This window comes from Plutella xylostella, chromosome 18 (genome assembly GCF_932276165.1).
Source record: "Plutella xylostella chromosome 18, ilPluXylo3.1, whole genome shotgun sequence".
Lineage (NCBI taxonomy): Eukaryota > Metazoa > Arthropoda > Insecta > Lepidoptera > Plutellidae > Plutella > Plutella xylostella.
Genome location: NC_063998.1, coordinates 2,196,585 through 2,216,440, shown reverse-complemented (window position 1 = coordinate 2,216,440; position 19,856 = coordinate 2,196,585). Strand labels below are relative to the sequence as shown.

Sequence of the window (19,856 nt, the reverse complement as noted above, 5' to 3'; positions counted from 1 at the left end):
AGGAACGATGGTCATTTGTATCAGTGGCAATATCAATATTGATATCACCGATAATTATAACATTTTTGTATTTACTAAGTTTATTCAAGATTATTTCCAATGAGGATAAAAATGCATCTATAGTTTTCATGAACGGTGGTCTGTAAATTGAGATAAGAGCAATTTCCTTTTCTATGATTGATACAATACAATTCGCATCACTAAAGTCCGGTTCATAAGAAGTCACATTTAAACTGTTTTTAAAGTAGACAACAACACCATCATTTTGATTCACATTGTTTTTGGTTGAGAATGAGTAAAAATTATCGAAATGCGGTAGAGTTTGATTTGTTGGGCAGTTCAACCAACATTCGGTAAATACCATAATATCAGCATCAATACTCGAGCGTTTTAATGTGGCTTCAAAGTCAGAAATATTACAACAGATACTTCTAATGTTTTGGCTTAAAATGTTTATTTGTCTATTTGAACTGGTAAGATAGTTTTGACATTCATCCACATTACAGCAATACGGAGTAGACACCTGGTATTCATCGATAGATTCGATCACATGATTTATATCAGAATCCATATATTTTATTTAAATTATGTAGTTGTCTTGAGAGTAACCAAGTGATTTAAATGTACAGTACAGAAACATGATAGGCATTTTTGTTTCCATATAATTTTTATGTCCAGTGTATAGAGTTGGTATAATATATCTTCTTATGAAAAGTAGGTAAGTGATAATTGCCTGTGATGGTACAAACGTTTTAGTAACAAATATTTGCATAATAATTGATTCAAATAACAAAAATAGTTCAGAAGTTATGCTGTTGTACGTGTCATGGGTTATAAAAGGATTTTGTAAAAATATAGGAGTACAATCATTTTTACACAATATTAAAATTAAAATTAAATAAAATATCACACAGATGGCGCATGCAGTACAGAATTCAAACACAGTGTGATTGAACATAATAATTAGGTTTAGTTTCAATTGATTAATTAAGTAAACAAGAGATACAATTATGAGACAACATAGTCATTTTTCTGTTGCCTGGCGCTTCATTTGCCCAAGTTGTTCCTCACTTTTCACTAATATGTGAGGTGAGCCTTCTTTTTGACGCATGAAAATCCTGCCGTTTGATGGCCATACAAAAGAATATCCCTCTGTTTTTGCAAATTCGCGGCACAGGAACAGCAGACGTTTCATCTTTGGTGTAAGGAGTTCAGATACATAGATCGGTTTTTTAGTCTTGATACCCAAGTCATTTGAGTTAATTTGCTCAGAATAGTTTTCTTTTTTATATTTCTTCATTGCATCGAGCAGTTGGGTTTTTAGGAATGTATTGTTGAGTTCAATCGAGATCGAAGAACTATCTTGTTCTTTTTTGCTTGGAAGCCTTGAGACATCCCGGACGTCTGATTGTTGCAGATGAACTTTTAAAAAGTTACCCAGCTTAAGTGTATAGCCGTACAAATCACTTTTTGTTTCTTTTGCAACTTTAGGTACATTTCGTATCTCGATACAAGTCTTAAGGGCGTTTATCTCCATATTATGAATCTTATTCTCTAAGCCCAAGATGTAGCTATTTATACTTTTCCGCTCTTGTTCTAGACCCGTTATCTTCGTTTCTAAGGTTCTTATATCCTCCGACAAATGATTCATCGACTTTTCAATGTCCTCATTGGTTGATTGGATGATTTTATTTTGGTCTTTGATGGTTTTTATATGATCTTCCAGTTTATCTAGTCGATTACTTTGAGTTGAGATAAAGTTGTTCATTAGCGATAGCAACTCCGCTTTAAAAGATGATATCTCATCAGACACACTGTCTTGCGTTCTCTGTCTTTTTGCTCTTTGAGTGACATTTAGAGTTACGTCATTTTCGTCCATTTGCAGCTGAGAAATATCAGGCTCAGAATATGTAGAAAGAGTATTTTTCTTAGAGAGCAGGCTACGTGCAGGTGGTGTTTTTAATAGGCTTGTCATTTTAATGTACCTCCTTAAGAGGAGTTGAACTGTAGATAGGTTTTTTTTTTTTTTTTTTTTTTGAGTGGTGGTAATAATATGTAGTTATTTAAATTCACAAAAATTCTTTGTCACTTGAAAATTTACAAAAAGAGTGTCTTCTCTGAAGTGGGCTCGAACCGTCGACCCCTCTGACCTGAGTCGGCACTGTTACGAGTAGGCCGTCGGAGCTTGTAACTTAAGACGTGAAAAATGTAGTTAGATGGTCCATGTCCATATTTAATAGTCGGCCGGTAGTGTAATGTTTACGAACGGCACTTTAACTTGATGACACCCACAATTTGATAAGAATTATTTTGTTGAAAGTTCTTTATGACGATAAATCACTTATATGCACTAATGTCCGATTGTAAAGAAGCACTTTTATGTAGTTGTTTTGTAATTTAAGTGTATTAACGTTAAAATTAGCGAGAATCAGGTAATTTACACCACAAAATTAAATTTATTGTTGAAGCGGACAAGAAACACGTCTGTTCACTTTGGTTGCGCGCGGGCGGGGGGGACTATCTACAGAATGGACTGCTTATAGCATGAAGTCCACATTTGTACACTTAAAAATGTGTATTACCCCCTCCGTATCCGCTCCATCAAACTTAGTTCCAGAAATAATGTGTATAACAAATTGTAGTAAAAGGGTCTTTATCATATCACTGCCAAGCAATTTAATCTGTTGGACGTTTTTAGAATATAATAGCTAGCTACGTACACTATTTTTTCTTCCAGAGATGTGGCCTTTATTGAAAGAGATATAAATATAGTGTATGTAGGTACAGTTTTCGAACCGTATACTAAATAAATTATTACTGTACTACCACAAAAAACTTTAAACACTGTTTTACAAGTGTTTAAAACGAAATTTGACAGATTTTGTAGGCGTTTGACAGCGCTAAACACCTGTTAAATACTGTCTAAGTTTTTGTGGTAAGGCCCTTACATTCTAAAGCCATCCGAGAAATCTATCTATAATTTCAACAAACCAATAACCCCACCAACCAGCATTATACGTAAAAGCGTGCACCCTCATTGTTTTCATTCCAACTAATTGAATTAAATCCAATTCACTAATAATTTCGTGTATAACGTAATTAATGACCCGACATCCATTATCTATCAGTGTTATTGTGGAATACAAAACATTTAGCGTAGCGAAACGTTTGATGAAGCTATTAGGGTATTTTTCCCACAATTGTATGGATAACCTTTGACCACCTAATTTTTTTGTTAGGTGGCTAACCGACGCGGTCTTATCGGTCATTAACTTATAGTATACTAGCTGTTCCCGCGCGCTTCGCTTCGCCTTAAAAAGTTTTCCCGTGGGAATTCCGGGATAAAAAGTAGCCTATGTTCTTTCCCAGGGTCTAGACCGTATGTATACCAAATTTCATTCAAATCCGTTCAGTAGTTTTGGCGTGAAAGAGTAACAGACAGACAGACAGACAGACAGACAGACAGACAGACACAGTTACTTTCGCATTTATAATATTAGTTAGGATTAGGATTTTCTTAGGTCAGTTTCTATTCTATTCTGTTCTATGTGTAGGTATACAAATGTGCTGCACATGTTTCATATCCTCAAGTTCTAAACTCCCTTGGACCATGGCTTAGCACGCTTCCACTGGTATGCTGAGGATTGGTGGGTTCTCATATGTAGGTGTGTTAGTATGATGTCAGTTTTCTCTTTTTAGAATATTATATATCAAAGTGATCTTATTTTAAACTCACAATAATCATTTTGATAGAGGTATCTAATGCAAATAAGCATGCTTAAATATGTACATAATAATATTATACTCTCTGACAAAATGTAAAATTTTTCTCTATTTTGTGGTGTAGTTACATTATGGAAGAGTAAATTCAATTACCTACTTATAATTATGAATATCATTGTTATCCAGAAGTTTATTTTATGCTGGTTATCGGTAAAAACCATTTTCCTCAACACGAGGAAAACCGAAATAACTGCCAAAATTAACGACGTATTTCCCAATAACGTAAAATATTACAACAATACTATGTTTCCCAGTTTTCTCAGAATCACACTAACAATGGATACTCAATACACATGTATGTAGTGTTTAATTATCAGCTAAACAAACCATATCCGATTACTTATTATACCTATAATATTGTGAATTAATTACCAATAACTAACTCGTAAAATAGTAAATAAGCAGTAAATTTTAATTTTCCCAGATCATTACAAATTCAAATTAATGATTTATTTCCTACAAGTATTACAGTACATATAGATTCAAGTACTTTTAGTGCTTCAGTGTGTTTTACCTCACTAAGCTTTCAGATGTTTTTTATTAGTTTTAAAAACCAGGGGGCATCAAAACTTAGAGACATACTAAACGGTGTCAGTCTAATAAGTTATTTATGTATAGCCTAGATGTATATGTTACAAGTTATATTACCTTACTAACACACTCATTGTTACAAGTGTATCATTTGTTGGTCTTCAAATAAATAAATAATATAAATAATTTATAATTTAAATAAAATTATATTCTTGGCCCGTATACAGAAAGTAAGCTGGAAAATTATAAGCCCTTACTTATCCATACTTTTCCGATCCAGAGGTGATAAGACCTATATACAAGCGTTTAACCCCTAAACAGTCGCAACTCACCACAAAGAAAAGCCGTATAGTCTCGTCTAAGGAGGCGCGTAATCTGATTACTTATTTTATTGTTACTCTGTGGTGCCCCGCTGAGAGATTTGTCCTCGCGTGTCTATGGTTTATTGCTCTGTGTTTCGGCCTCCGTGGTATTTACAGACCGCCATTATTCTGAGCTTTATGCTAACTGGCTTTCTATGTTTTGCTTATTTTTACATAAAGGACAATATTTTTTCATTAAATACTTAACCATCATTTACGCAAAGAAGTGACGAATAAACGTGCACGATGGATAAAAGTAAGTTTATTAAATATTATAACATTATTATATAGGGGTTTGCAAAAGTGGTATAGTGATGTGTTTGTCTATGATCAACCTCTATGGAGTCTATGAGTCTATGGTGACCTCTTGTCACGCTAACTAATAAAATGGCCGTTTTACAACAAACACGTATATGTATTATTATTTATGTATAATTAATTGCTAACCCGCAAATACTTCATATAGTCAGAAGTCGAAGAGAGTGACTCTCGGGGTTATTCTAAACAACTTTTATTCGACAACTTTTTGAAATTCGTTTGTAACCTTTCGGTTTTCGTACAGATACAATACAAACACAAAATCATTTATTTCCTTTCTAGATACGACACGACCCCCTTTTTCAGTCACGTTAAACGCAACTCAAACTTACCCAGAATACCCGGGTAAAACGACCAACCACTTTCCCCCGAGTATTTGTCCGTGTAGTAGTTGATCCCGGATCAATATTAGTGGCAGTGCTACCTGAATCTGTTTGTCCCGGCTAGGCCTGGTTACCAGACGTTTGGTTAAACGTCTACGTTAACATTTTATTTGCGGATGATGCGTTCCGTTCCGGTGTGTATAAATGTAAATTTTAGAAAAAGTCTTTTCTAATATTTACATTTATAAGTAACTAGCTGTTCCCGCGAGCTTCGCTTCGCCTTAAAAAGTTTTCCCGTGGGAATTCCGGGATAAAAAGTAGCCTATGTTCTTTCTCGAGGTCTAGACCATATGTATAACAAATTTCATTCAAATCCGTTCAGTAGTTTTGGCGTGAAAGAGTAACAGACAGACAGACAGACAGACAGACAGACAGACAGACAGACACAGTAACTTTCGCATTTATAATATTAGTAAGGATAAGGATTAGTAAGGATAAGGATTATAACATTATTATATAGGGGTTTGCAAAAGTGGTATAGTCAGAAGTCGAAGAGAGTGACTCTCGGGGTTATTCTGAACAACTTTTATTCGACAACTTTTTGAAATTCTTTTGTAACCTTTTGGTTTTCATACAGATACAATACAAATACAAAATCATTTATTTCCTTTCTAAATACGACACGACCCCCTTTTTCAGTTACGTTAAACGCGACTCAAACTTACCCAGAATACCCGGGTAAAACGACCAACCACTTTCCCCCGAGTATTTGTCCGTGTAGTAGTTGATCCCGGATCAATATTAGTGGCAGTGCTACCTGAATCTGTTTGTCCCGGCTAGGCCTGGTTACCAGACGTTTAGTTAAACGTATTAGTTAACATTTTATTTGTGAATGATGCGTTCCGTTCCGGTGTGTATAAATGTAAATTTTAGAAAAAGTCTTTTCTAATATTTACTTTTATAAGTAATGTTATTAAGTATTTTATAGGTTTCTAGTGTAAAATTAAAATCATAAAAAAATTATTTGCATGTCAGTTAGGTAATTAATTTTAATAGTTTCAACGATTGTGCCACAGCTGTTGCTAAGTTAGTAAGTTAAGTTCGTAAGTAGTTAGGCAAATTCCGTGCAATTTTTGAAACAACCCTTAATCGGGCATGTAATAAGTTACTGCTAATAATTAATGTTTTTTCATAACTATATAACTATGAAACTGTAAGATTTATAGGATAAATATTTCCTATGCCCAATTAAGGGTTAACAAACATGACGTCATCTACGCAACACAACTAAACATATCAACTCCTCCTCAACCTGGAGGTTCTGTAGTGTACAAACAGCTCGACCTCTCTTCTATTAACAACAGCCTCTTTACAATTTTTTTCTAACCCTATCCTGCAGAAGTGTCCACAAATTGGACAGGCCACTCTTAACCGTGGAATGCCAACACTCGTACGGGGCCTGTTGGGCCCCAGGTCGCTATAAAACTATTTGACATCGCTAGATTGGAGTCCTTTTGCCGCCAGCACGGAAGGGTTAAGTCGTTATTCTATTTCGACATCTTATCTTAAGCTTTGTTGTGTGCTTGTTGGCTTTTCGTGTTCGGCTTTCTTGTAAATTGGGTCTGTTTTTTACACAAACCACATGTTCAGTACTTACCAACATATTTTTTTAGTTCCAAATTTTTTGGACATGACCCAATAGGCGGCTTTCAAAAATGTATCCGTATTTACAGCTGATCTGAAAGTCAAAGAATGATTCTTAACCGATATAGGTATCTAACCAACGTATTTTTATAACTCACTCCGCTAACAGCCGCACACGGTACAAAAATACGGGACGAATCTTGAGACCAATCGAAGACTAATAAAATAACACTCTGCGACCACACATCTCGCGGCTCTTGGAACCTCTTAACATGCATCAACTAATCATTATCTGTTGTGCTTAGATACGTACAGGGTGTTAGAAAAAGTAAAAAAAATGTATAGTAAAAGGGTTTAGGCAAAAGCAGACGGTGAGTATAACTAAATCTTGGGCCCACTGTAGGCACTATACATAATTTGCATATTTTATGTAGTTACAGGCAAACCAGCCTAATAAATACAAATAAGTATGAACTTATAATAGAGATTACTACTAGCAAAAGACTACAAAAAAATATATACTCAATTATTATTTTCGGGAATTTCCCGATTTTTTTCAGTTGGTAAGTAAGTATGTCTACTTTGATGATAAGCAGCGCCATTATTGTTTAAAATTAAAATTATTATTTCATAATTATGTGCAATTTTTTTCCTGAACACTAAGGATCAATTCAGACGTACCACAACCACACCACAGCCACAACCACACCACAACCACGCGGTGTGGTCGGGCGTATATTTTGTATTGACAATGAATAATACAATTCACACGTGCCACATTTTGCCGTTGTCATCGACCACCTGTGTAATACGACCACATCGCAACCACATCGCAACCACAACGCAACCACATCGCAACGGCAACGCCGCCACGCGGCGGCGGCACCGCGGCAACCTCCTCTCCCTATTAAATGCATACGACCACGTGGGTACCACATCGCAAAGACAGCGACAACACAACCACATCGACATTTTGTCGCTGCCACAACGCAACTGCAAAAAGCCGCTGTCACACAATTCACACGTAACCACAGCTTGACCACATTATGTCGCTGCGACGTGGTGTGGTTGTGGTACGGATGAATTGACGCTAAAAGTCGTCCTTTACATAATAATATTCGTCCTATCACAAGTGGCCTGTCAGCCTATGCCTACACTACATGCTCATTAGTGTGTTCTACAAATAATAATAATGGGCTGCCCATTGCAACAATATTACAATAATAAGGCGGTAATAAGCGACCCTTTTGTGCAGTTCGTGGGACGCCTTTTATATAAAATGCATAATCATGTCGATCTGTTTGAATACTTAGATGACTTATTAATACTGTCCGTTCGCTTGTTGAAATCTGTTCAAAGAATGCCATGTTTTGGCTCGGTAATTTAAATGTTCAATTAATAGATTGTTAACGTCAATTATTGTCTTTTGTAAGCTGTTTTGTGAGTTAAGTTGAGTTAACGCAATTTTTTTTTACCGATATTACATGTAAACATGAGGGTCTGAAATCAATTTCAATGTGTGGTTTCTTTATTTTTATATTTGTTAGTGATTTCTGTTAATGTAAGGAGGATATAATGGACTAATACCCTTTCTTCACTGGAAGGAGACCCGTGCCCCAGCAGTGGGGGCGTGATGGGTCGTGATGAAGGAGGATTTCAAATTTATCGTTGCTTACAACTAAGAATGTCGCGTAAAAGAACCTGCGCACTGGAGGACACTGATAAAATTTGACCATGTAGGTTCTGAGCTTAAAATTGACAAGAAAAGACTTCCCGTCGACAGGTGGCGCTGGCGTCGGCCATTGTCTTTCCAACATGGCGGCCGCGCGTGTTTATTTAATAAAATAACAGAATAACAAGGCTGCGATAACAACCGGTGACAAGTTAATAGAGCTCTCGATACGCTCTCTTGGCGCGGGTAATCGTCGTTCTGTTATATTTCGTGTTAATCGGTGACTGGGCGGTTTCGAATGTTGGCTGTTTGGTGCCGTGTCAGTGCCTCTGTTACCTTTTTAATGAGACGAGGGCTATGGCGCGTTTTCATTTCAGCCAGCACTAAAATTGATAATTTCATTTTTATCAGTATCATGTTTGCTGTCAATTTAAAGCGTCTGTGTCGAGGCAAAGTTTGCTCACATGCGTGGCGACTACAAAGGCTTTTTTGAATACAAAAAGAGGTTTTGTAACACAAAAGCAAACAAACTCTGTCGACCCACATCATTAGTCTAATACCGAGCAGGAGATATTCTATTTGGAACAATAATGAGCTTGATTGTGTTAGCACAAGTGTTGGCTGTGACAATTCTGTGTTTGTTCACTGAATTCCGCTTGGCATCTGTTTATTCTGTGCACGCAGAATTACTATGTCGGTGGAGGGCGGCGCTGCCTGCCACATCAAAGGTTTAGGGAGCAGCTTTGCGCAATACATGTGGTGGAGTTTTCTTTTTTCGCCGTAGGCAAAGATGGCGTTGTCAGCGGAGAGTCAACGCTGGGCGATGGTTGAGTTGTTTGTCAAATTATCCGGACCAATGTTTGCATATCGTTACACTGTGACGCCTTCACTGAATCAAAATGTTTGGATTGTATTGGGACTTTTGTACTTTCTACTTTTTTTTGAATTCATTTATATCCAAGTATTTTTTGTTTATAAAAAAACTTAAGCTTTTATTGAAGTACATTACTAGAATTACATATAAGTAATTAACATAAGTACTTATTAATCTTGTAACGGATCGTAAACAAGCGAACTCTTACATTGCAATATTGCAAATTGTAATAACAAACCTTGATATTATTTATATGCATTCGTAATTATAGGTAAGGTAAATGCAGCATTTTAGAAATTTATACTTAAAGGAATCGAAAATTCGACACAAGCAATACAGTTATTACAAATCCAATCCGGCACTGCCTAATAAAAAACCAATTACAACCGAATGAGAGTCTGAAACCTGAAAGGTAATCCGCACCGACGATGCACTATTCAAACAAATTTGCAATATTGCAAAGCCGGTTTAAATATCATAATCGCATATTAAAATCGATTCAGAAATGAATCGAATCGAATGCCTAGGCAACTAGGCGAGTAATTATAAAACATATTAAACAGGGATGTGTATAATCCGGGGCCTTTTCTTTCCCTTTGAGAAGTCCTTTTTAAGGCGATTAAAGACGGCTCAAGTATATTTTTTTTTTTTCGAATTGGTTCGTTGGTTATTGAGTTGTTACAAATATGTCAAAATGGTGCACTGAAGTGGATAAGTTTAAGGAACCCTCTGAGAATGTTATGATAATTATTATAGCTGAGTATTTTCTTCAGTGCTTTTCGTGAACATTTTTAATAACTTCCGTAGGTTTCAATTTGAAAACTTTCTCTAATTTATTTTAATATAATGTGCCTATCAGATAGGTAGTACATATTATGGCCCCAATCACATTTCATTCTTCAACTAGATACTAACTAAGTTCTTCTATTAACTCTACACCAATCTTCTGACCAATCAAACTTAATAATAACAAACAAACAGAGAAAACTAACGAACCAATGATCGCCAATTTGCCCCTCAATTGGACGGTAACAGTCGGTAAATGACCGACCTAGTATTATGTTGTAGTAATAATTGCGATCGCCCAATGTGGAGTGGGCATTTCGTCGATTGACCGAAACCGCTTATTCACCGTCGCTAGTTGCCCGTGTTGGACAGTTGGTGCGTGGTCCAAGTCAAGAAATACTCGATATCATGAAATCGGGCGATACACCATTCCAACAGTGCAAAGTTATCGCGAATTTGTATGCCATCTAGCACACGCGCTGCACTATCTTCGCGATAAGCTGCGTACACACCGGGCCAACGAACGCCCAACGAACGCCAACGGTTATCCCAACGATGGATATTTATCATACATAATACAGGGCAGATTGCAGAAACGAAGGTCAACGAAAAACGTTCGTTGGCGTTCGTTGGGCCGGTCTGTACGCGGCTATATACCTACGGACTTGCATATTTTTCACAGCTTGAAGCTTAGAAAGATTAACAGTATACGAATAAGATTGAGTGTTAGTGCAAAAGAACAGTCTCGACGAATAACTATTGAGCAGTACTTAGTAGTTTTTTCATATTAAGTTAATTTATAAACCTTTTAGGTAGGTATAAGTATTTCTATAATTTTAATTGTAAACTTTTACATTTGGAAGTTTATTTATAAAAAAGTATTTAATAAGAAATACACGACGTAGCTTTCGAAGTATCTCTCATAGCTTGTATTTTGTACCCACCACTTCGATATCATTATAATTCGCCTCGTGTTTATTTTACTGCGGCTGTCAAATATCGATAATTTCCTCTTTCAATTATTTTTTTACATAACTTTCTGTCGTTATCGTATCGTTGTTAACAGGGTGACTTGCGATTTCTGTTGTCTATGGACTTCCTGAGGCTAGTCAGGGCAAAATGTCATTGTTTTATTTAACGCTACCTTACGGATTATGGTATTACAGGATCGTGTCTGTACTCTGAAGAATAGTTAATAGATTATTTAAAAAAAAATGTGATTCATATTTTAAATAAAAGATAACAGAAGTCACTATAAAGTCTATACTTTATCTCCGATAGTTACTACATAACTGCTAATTGTAACTCAGATATGTTGGTACAATGAGATACTGGTGACTTTTACCAAACGCTAGATATACCTAATTTAAATAAATTGCAATAAAATTGTACCTACTTACCCGTAGTTCTATTCTAATCAGCCATTATTTATATATTAGCAAAAGACGATATACATAACGCCTACTAAACTCAATCTTCCTATTATGCTGCGAAAGTGGGGAAAACGGGGAAACTTGAACAAAATAAAACTCAGTTATGGAACTATGAAACCAACCGCTATCGATCTGGAGAGGAGGGCCGGGACTTCCGGACGTAGTTGGGTGCTACTTTTGAACAGTTACTTTCGGTATGATATGATTATGGAATAAACCTACGTCTTTATCATCCAATGTGATAGTCCTTGTATCGACTGTAAAAAAACGTCCATGAAATTTTTTTTTTTTTTTTTTAATAGTCTATGTGTTTTCCCACTGCTGGGCAAAGACCTCCCCTTTAATTTTCCACTTCTCCCGATCCAATGCGGCTACCTCCCAATCCGGCAAATATTTGACGAGGTCGTCCCGCCACCTCCTTCTCGGCCTGCCTCTCCGCCGGCGCCCGTCGCCCGGCACCCACTCGGTCGCTATCTTGGCCCACCGGTCCGGGTGCATTCGGCAGACGTGGCCGGCCCAGTTCCATTTGAGCTTCGCGGTCTCGACACCAACATCGATTATGCGGGTTTGGGAGCGTAGTGCGGTGTTCCTGACACGGTCTGTCAATTTTACACCTAGAAGACTACGCTCCATCGCTCTTTGGCAGACCTTCAGTCTGGTCTTTTGATGTTCGGTCAGTGACCATGTCTGTGCGCCGTAGGTTAGGACGGGCAAGATACACATGTCAACGAGTTTGCGCTTGAGTGACAGTGGAAGGTTGCCCTTCATCAGCTGCTTCATAGACCAGTAGCTCTTCCAGGCGTTATCGATGCGTCTATCGATCTCCTTGTCTTGCCTGTTTTCGAATGAGACTAGCTGGCCTAAGTAAATGTACTCGTTGACATATTGTATATCCTGACCGTCTACCGTGACCCTATGTTTCACGCTGTTAGACATGATCTTCGTTTTGGACCGATTCATCGACAATCCGACTTGAAGGCTTGCCGTGCTGAGATCTTGCAGCATGCGTTCGAGTGTTGATGCCGACGGGGAAAACAGCACGATATCATCGGCGAAGCGAAGATTGGTTAATCTTCTGCCACCGATGTCGATACCTTTGTTTTCCCATGAAACCGCGAGCTTTCTGAATACCTCTTCGAGCGTGCAGGTAAATAGCTTCGGAGATAGCGGATCTCCCTGTTTCACGCCTTTTTCTATGTCAAAAAGTGGTCCAGGTGACTGTAATTTTATTTTTGCCGTGCTATTTTGATAAATGATTTTGATGAGGTCTATATATGTGTTGGGAATTTTTTGATTTTCTAGAGCTTCGAAAATTGAAGAATGAGATAGGCTGTCGAAAGCTTTACTGTAATCTACAAAGGCTAAATATAAAGGAAATTGGTGATACAAAATATTGTAGTTGTGAATTGGCAGAAACAAATAGTTTTCTGTTGTTTACTTAATGTATTCATTTCAAAATACACTAAAAATGTAAGTTATAGCTATTGATAATCTGTATTAAATCGTTACAGAGTTCCAAAACTGAAGGACAGATCTGAAAATTTAATTTAGTAAACGGCGGCAGCGGCAGACTCTCGCAACAAAAACCCAATTTAGTATGAACCGCCGCCGCTAAACGCCGTCACCTAACCGCACATTAACTTGTAAACTAATCAATCCATGTCCCTGGCACCCCCAAATTGAATAATAACCTGTTAAGGCGAGCGGTGAGTGACGTCATTGTCCCACAAATTGGGAACAGAGTCACAATCGCGACTCTATTTAGCTCGCTCCTGCGTCTGATTGGTCGCCCCGCCCCCCTCCCCGCCGTCTCGTTCGAAAACTTCCATTCAAATACAAACCTGAAGAAATGAAATTATGCACTTCGTAAATAAGAACTTTTTGCTGCTTATTTAAACCCGCGTTGTGAATGCCTGTCAGTTGCGTCTGGCTGCCACTGGCTGGCAAGAAACGTGTGGCCTTCTTTGTGAATTTCTTTTTTCTCTTTTTAAAATCCAATCCTTTTTGTCTTCATCGTGATTGTGACGTGCCAGCAGCATCAATAGTATTAATTTCCTATTACTGTTCCACCTTGGAGTGTCCTAAATTTGTATAAATATGCTATTATTATGATCACAGTTGATAATCCCCTGTCGCACCCCACACTCCCACAACAATGGACCGTGTTAATGTTATTGTTAACATGTTGCGTGCGACAAGGTTGCATGTGGAACGGTTTACTGCATATGCGATGGTTATGTTTGTCCGATTTCAATGAATAATATGAATTCATACCCTCTCTGCTGGACATGTCTTACGGCAGACGGGGCCACTTCTTAAAAAAACACTTATCTTTTTGGACCTAACTATAGCAAAACACCTCGTGTTAGATATAACTGTTTTTAACTATTACCATTCTAATTATTATTCTGTGCTATTACTTAGTAAGTTAGTAAAGGTATCAGTCAATTAAATGTAATGTACTTAATATAATTTAAAAATAAGGGCAGCAAAGTGCAACAAACCATCCCTAGGGGCGCGGATCATCCCCTTAGGATTAGTATTCACTTATCGACTAAACACCATTGTGCACCAGCCTTTACAGTAACACTTCAACCGTACTCAGCTTCACAGCCGTATTACTAGGGTATTAGGGTTGTGAATGCTACGACTTGTTTGGGCTTTCGAGAGTGAATTTGTGGAGTGTCTTCTGTATGAAACGATTAGTTTGTTTTATTATAATTGATGCAAATGGTTTGTGCAACATTTTGCCACTTAATTTATATCTAAGATTTGATTTATGCAAATTATATTTTATGTCATAATTTATTTTTGAACATTCAAGAGTCTTCATCAAGTTTTTTATGTTTAAAAGTGTACTTATAGATGAAATTTAAACGTAAATGCGTCTCTCTATACAGGGTGTTGCAAAAAGGGTATAGATAGATAGAATATTCTTTATTTGTACACACACACACATAAAAGAAACTTACAAAACTTAAATACTAACAAATATATACAAAAATGGCGATCTTATCGCTTAAAGCGATTTTTCAAGACAACCTTAGGGTGGAAGGATATTTTGATTAAAGAGCGGTCAAGTGTACTAAAGAATTCTAAAGGAAAAATTAAAATAATGATTTAGTTATTATATTATAAGCCCCTACAAACTAAATCTATAAACTTACATGTAATTATACTTATATACCTAAAATAATTATATATATTTTACAATAGACTACATAGACCTACATAAATGTAATAATCAGATTTAATAGGTACCTATACTATATATTTGTGAATTTTCAAAACTCGTAGAACAGAAGTTGTTCGGGATGACCCCCTGAGTCACCCCCTTTCGGCTTAGCATACCCATTTTGCAACATCCTGTATACTTAGACCTAAGACTAGATCTAGGTACAATAAAAGTCAAATGACTATACCTACTAGGTACTAAGTAACTTTTTGAAAAGTTAAAATTCTTCACGGTGATTTTAGTTACCCTGAGTTACAACAGGTATAATGTAACACACGCTGCACAGTTGCAAATGTGGAAACAGGCAATATTCATTTAACACATTCTCTAGCCAAATTCCATTACACGTAATCGCTAGGGCACATGTATAATTACAGAATAACCCTTTAAACATATCGACCAATTAACTAAGACCCTGCGTAGGAGGAAAACTAACCACTTCGCAGGTCACTCTACAATGGCCACGCGAGTCTAATAAATTCACTAACTGATATTTGTCATGGATCATTAAACAGCTAAGTAAAATACTAGTTTAACAACATATTTGTCTCAATTTTCAATCTTATTTCGCTGAGAACAAAGCTTGTTTCGCTCCGGCGCTGGCTTACGAGATTAGAAATTTAGGGGTTTGGAAAATTAACTCTATGAGGCACAGGATTAGGTTGGAAATTGTGGAAAGGTCGGAGTGCTAAAGTTTTAGGGTAAATTGCGAGTGTGTGCCCGAAATTAACAATTATCTGGATGTGTTCGGGGTTTGTTGACGTAATATTACAGTTTGGAGCGAACACTGAGAATGTTCAAGCTTTCTTGGGTAAGGTAAGGTTTATTTTCTTACTTTGGTACGAAGCAAATTATACTTAGGTACCAAACAATGTTTATGATGTTTATGAAATGAACGGAATTGGATTTAAATTAACATGCAAATTCTTACCGTGATGAACATAGCTTGAACACGGTTTCAACTTTCCATTGGTACGTAATAAGTACAGTAAAGTAAAAAGTACGTAATTACACTCGTAAGTAGACAGTCTAAACATAGATAGAAAGTCCAATCGACATGAGAGTGACTGACTATCATCAGCACCCATCACGTCCCCACTGCTGGGGCACGGGTCTCCTACCAATGAAGGAAGGGTTTTAGGGCTAGTCCACCACGCTGGCCTATAGCGCGGGTTGGTGGACGTGCGGGCCAGTGGCTATAACACCCGGTAATCAGTATTATATTGAAGGAAACTTTCAGTTATGGACCTCTTTAGTGAACTTTATTTATACCTAAACTACATCAAGTACCACATTGATTTTTTTAAACAAATGTTATTATGATAAGTATGTAAATATTTTCTGAAACCTACCCTTTTTTTTCAGTCAAGTTTAATTCGTAGTTCCTTAAATTCAACGCAAAACTGTACTCATCACTCCATAACTACATACATACCTAACACTGCACATCATTTGTAGTTAATCAATTTACCATCCCAAGATTCTCCGTATTCTGTGTCCAATCCCGGCGATCGGTCGATTAAGCCCTTATTATCAGTTGCTCTGTGGACACAAGCTATTAGGCCTTAATCACAGACTAGTGGGGCTGCGCGGAAGTGGTTAATCTGTGATTATGTAGCCACCGGAAGCAATGAGGAAACTGTCCGTATTTATAAGGGGTTAATATAACAAATGGGTAAAGGAATGGATACTAAATTGGTTACAAACCAATAATTAATTATCAATGATCCAAGGTTTTACAGCGAATGAAAACATCGTGAGGAAAACCGCACATCTACATTCTAGAGGTGTAACTAAAATACATAATACCTACCTACTTACTCATTCCATTTTCCAACTTTTTAAGACGAAGCGAAACTCGCGGGAATGGCTAGTATAGCTATAAATATGAACTTACTAGCTGTTCCCGCGCGCTTCGCTTCGCCTTAAAAAGGTTTCCCGTGGGAATTCCGGGATAAAAAGTAGCATATGTTCTTTCCCAGGGTCTAGACCGTATGTATACCAAATTTCATTCAAATCCCTTCAGTAGTTTTAGCGTGAAAGAGTAACAGAGAGACAGACAGACAGACACAGTTACTTTCGAATTTATAATATTAGTTAGGATTTCGAAGTACTTACCTACTTTACCTATTTTGCCACACAAACATAATATATAACTATGTATGTACGGTACGGTATGAAAACTACTTTTTCTTTCTAAATCCCCTAATAACCACTAAGTCAGTGCGGTTGTCGCACGCCTAAGGGTTATTACAAATAAATCCCCAGATTACGTGCCAATATTGTCACCCCTTTGTTGCTTTACTTACTTAGTTCTCAGCTAAATTATAGAAATATTGCTTACCAGTGTAACGATACCAAATGTAATTGCTTTCCAAATTATTTTATACACATGATTTTATACTAAAAATTTCCTATAAGTACTCTTAAAATAATTAAGTTGCTATATTCGCCATATGAACACCTAAAGCACCTAAACATTAATCTGCCTACACTACATAAATGAATTCGTTTCCAAATCCATTCTGATGGGACATAAAGCTTAAAATTTAAATCACTTTTTTGTGATGGCCCAATTTAAAGCTAAAGCTAAAATTTAAAATGCTTGGTACAAAACCGTACATACAGTCAGTATGTAGGTATAACCTATATTACATAATTCTATTAAAAGTCGACAAAGCAACCAAACGATTGAACCACAATAGTAAGTAACCAAACGATCCAAACGAACCAATTACAAGGAACAAAACGCGGGTAAATTAAATTTTCAAATTTGGAACCCGTCTCGTTTGTACCGTGTAGCGAGCGCCTAACTCCGGGCAGGGTTGCCACCAGACACATTTGAAAAAGGAATATTTGATCCTCTGTTTTTTTATAAGTTAAACTTTTTAAAATAAGGTAACTGTTCTGACCCATAGATTGTTTTTGTTTGATTATTGAACTTTGTTTGATTCTCAAAAGAACAAGCAAAGCTTTTTCATTATCTCGATCGGAACTTTCGCAAGTGTTAATAGTTCATAATATTATATTATTCCTAAAAACTCCTCATAGGAAGGGAGAGCAGAGCATTTGACAATTTTATTGACACATGCATAAGTTTCCCGGCAGTCAAACCTAGAACCTCCAGCGCTTTAGTCAGTGTACTAACCACTAGTTCGGTCCCCCATAGAAACAAACTAGATTATATCCTATCTGTAGCTGGCAACCCTAGCTCACCGTACATATCAGCCGCAGAGCGCCGACAAACAGTTAATTTCTAATTAAATTTAGTAATTAAACTCGATCCGGGCCGGGACAAATTAATGCCCGGGTTCTGTTACCGACCGGGCCGTGTGCCCGGGCCACACTGTACTAGGATGTATCCGTGTGTATAGACATCTAGTGTGTTTATGTTTAGATCTTTATCACTCGTCTTCTTCTTGTTGTCGTGTCGATGACAACTATCACACTTCCGCGGCCCAGTGGACAATCCATCCATCACTCTTGTGTATGTGTAGGTAAATTGAAAAACTGTTCTTCTTCTACCGAAAAAGACAGATTAGCAGCAAGCTCCTACATAGTTTGATTAGTACCTACATTGCATTGGTATCTTACTGCATGAGATATTATTTTCAATCTGCCAATCCGGAGTGATCCTCATAATGTTAAAAGCAACTTGAACGTTATCTTCAAACTAGACACGATTATGAAACGTAAATTAGGATAGATTATATGTTTCGAAATATTTCCACAGAGGTCAAGATTCTTCTTCTAGATTCTTATGACATTAACAGTCCTGTTTATTTGCAGGTACTGACCATCCAAGATGGCGGAAGACCGAGGGGCGCGGGGCGGTGGACCAGGCGGCGCGTGGCTGAACACTGTACGATACTCATTGTAACTTGCGGCTTTGAGGAATGGAGTCAAAAGTTACCATCATTTTCATACCATTGTTATATACAGAGTGTTTCCTAAATCGATGTTACTACTTTTAATGCTTGTAGAGGAAGGTTTTGCAGTCGAATAAGGATTTATAGGGTTCAATCGACTTGAAATACCTTCCTCTACAATTCATTTAAAGAAATTCATCACCTTCACCTAAACCAGTCACCTTGTATGACTTATTACACTTGCACACAGATATAAGTCATTCTGATTAAAAATAGTTTTATTTATAACTGGAAAAACCAAGGTAGAAGACCTTTGAAAGGATTAAAGTGCGGGGCTAATTCATAACTAATATTCTAAATTGAATCTTTCAATATTTACCTACAAAATTCAAGATTCTGAAATATAATTGCTGTATGCAAAATATTTCGAAAATTAGGTACTTAATGGGTGTATTTTGATTCCATTCCTCAAAGCTACAACTTACACATGAAGCAAGCTGAGTTTCAGAGCAGTCCTGATGATGGCCAGATCTACATGTTCCTTCCCCTCTTTAGGTCCAATGAGGTGGTGCCGTTTACTGAAAACAAACTTTTCAGATTCACGGCTCAAAATTGAAAATTTTTATTTGATTAATTAATGTATTTGTGTTTGGCTAATTTGTGTGTTATTTTCAGATATTCATTCATCTTTTGTTGACTTACCTATATTCATTTACACTGTTTTTTGTGTGTTAATTTTATGTTCTTTTACCAGTTTTTAGCCGTGAATCTGTTTATTTTATTTGTTTATAAATGGCAGCATGTCATTTTGCCTTTGTCCTATACATCTTCACCTTCCATCCCTATTTTCCGAAACCAATATATAAAAACAACCATTTCCTACTCCAACAAAAATCCCTTACATCCCAATTTCATCTCGTTGTCCTGCTAATCACAGTTTAACCCACCGTGTGTGTTCTGGCCACATCAGAAGGCTTAGCACCGGGTGCAAGACGCACACGCCAAGACGTAATAAAAAGTTTTCCG

The 19,856-nt window shown here is 37.0% G+C and overlaps 1 protein-coding gene across 1 annotated transcript in view; it reads left to right on the top strand.

The window, feature by feature from the left end:
- The window catches only part of LOC105381814 (visual system homeobox 2), an 86,316-nt gene that overhangs the window by 54,868 nt on the left and 11,592 nt on the right, over positions 1-19,856 (top strand). The gene's annotated exons all lie outside the window — the stretch shown is intronic.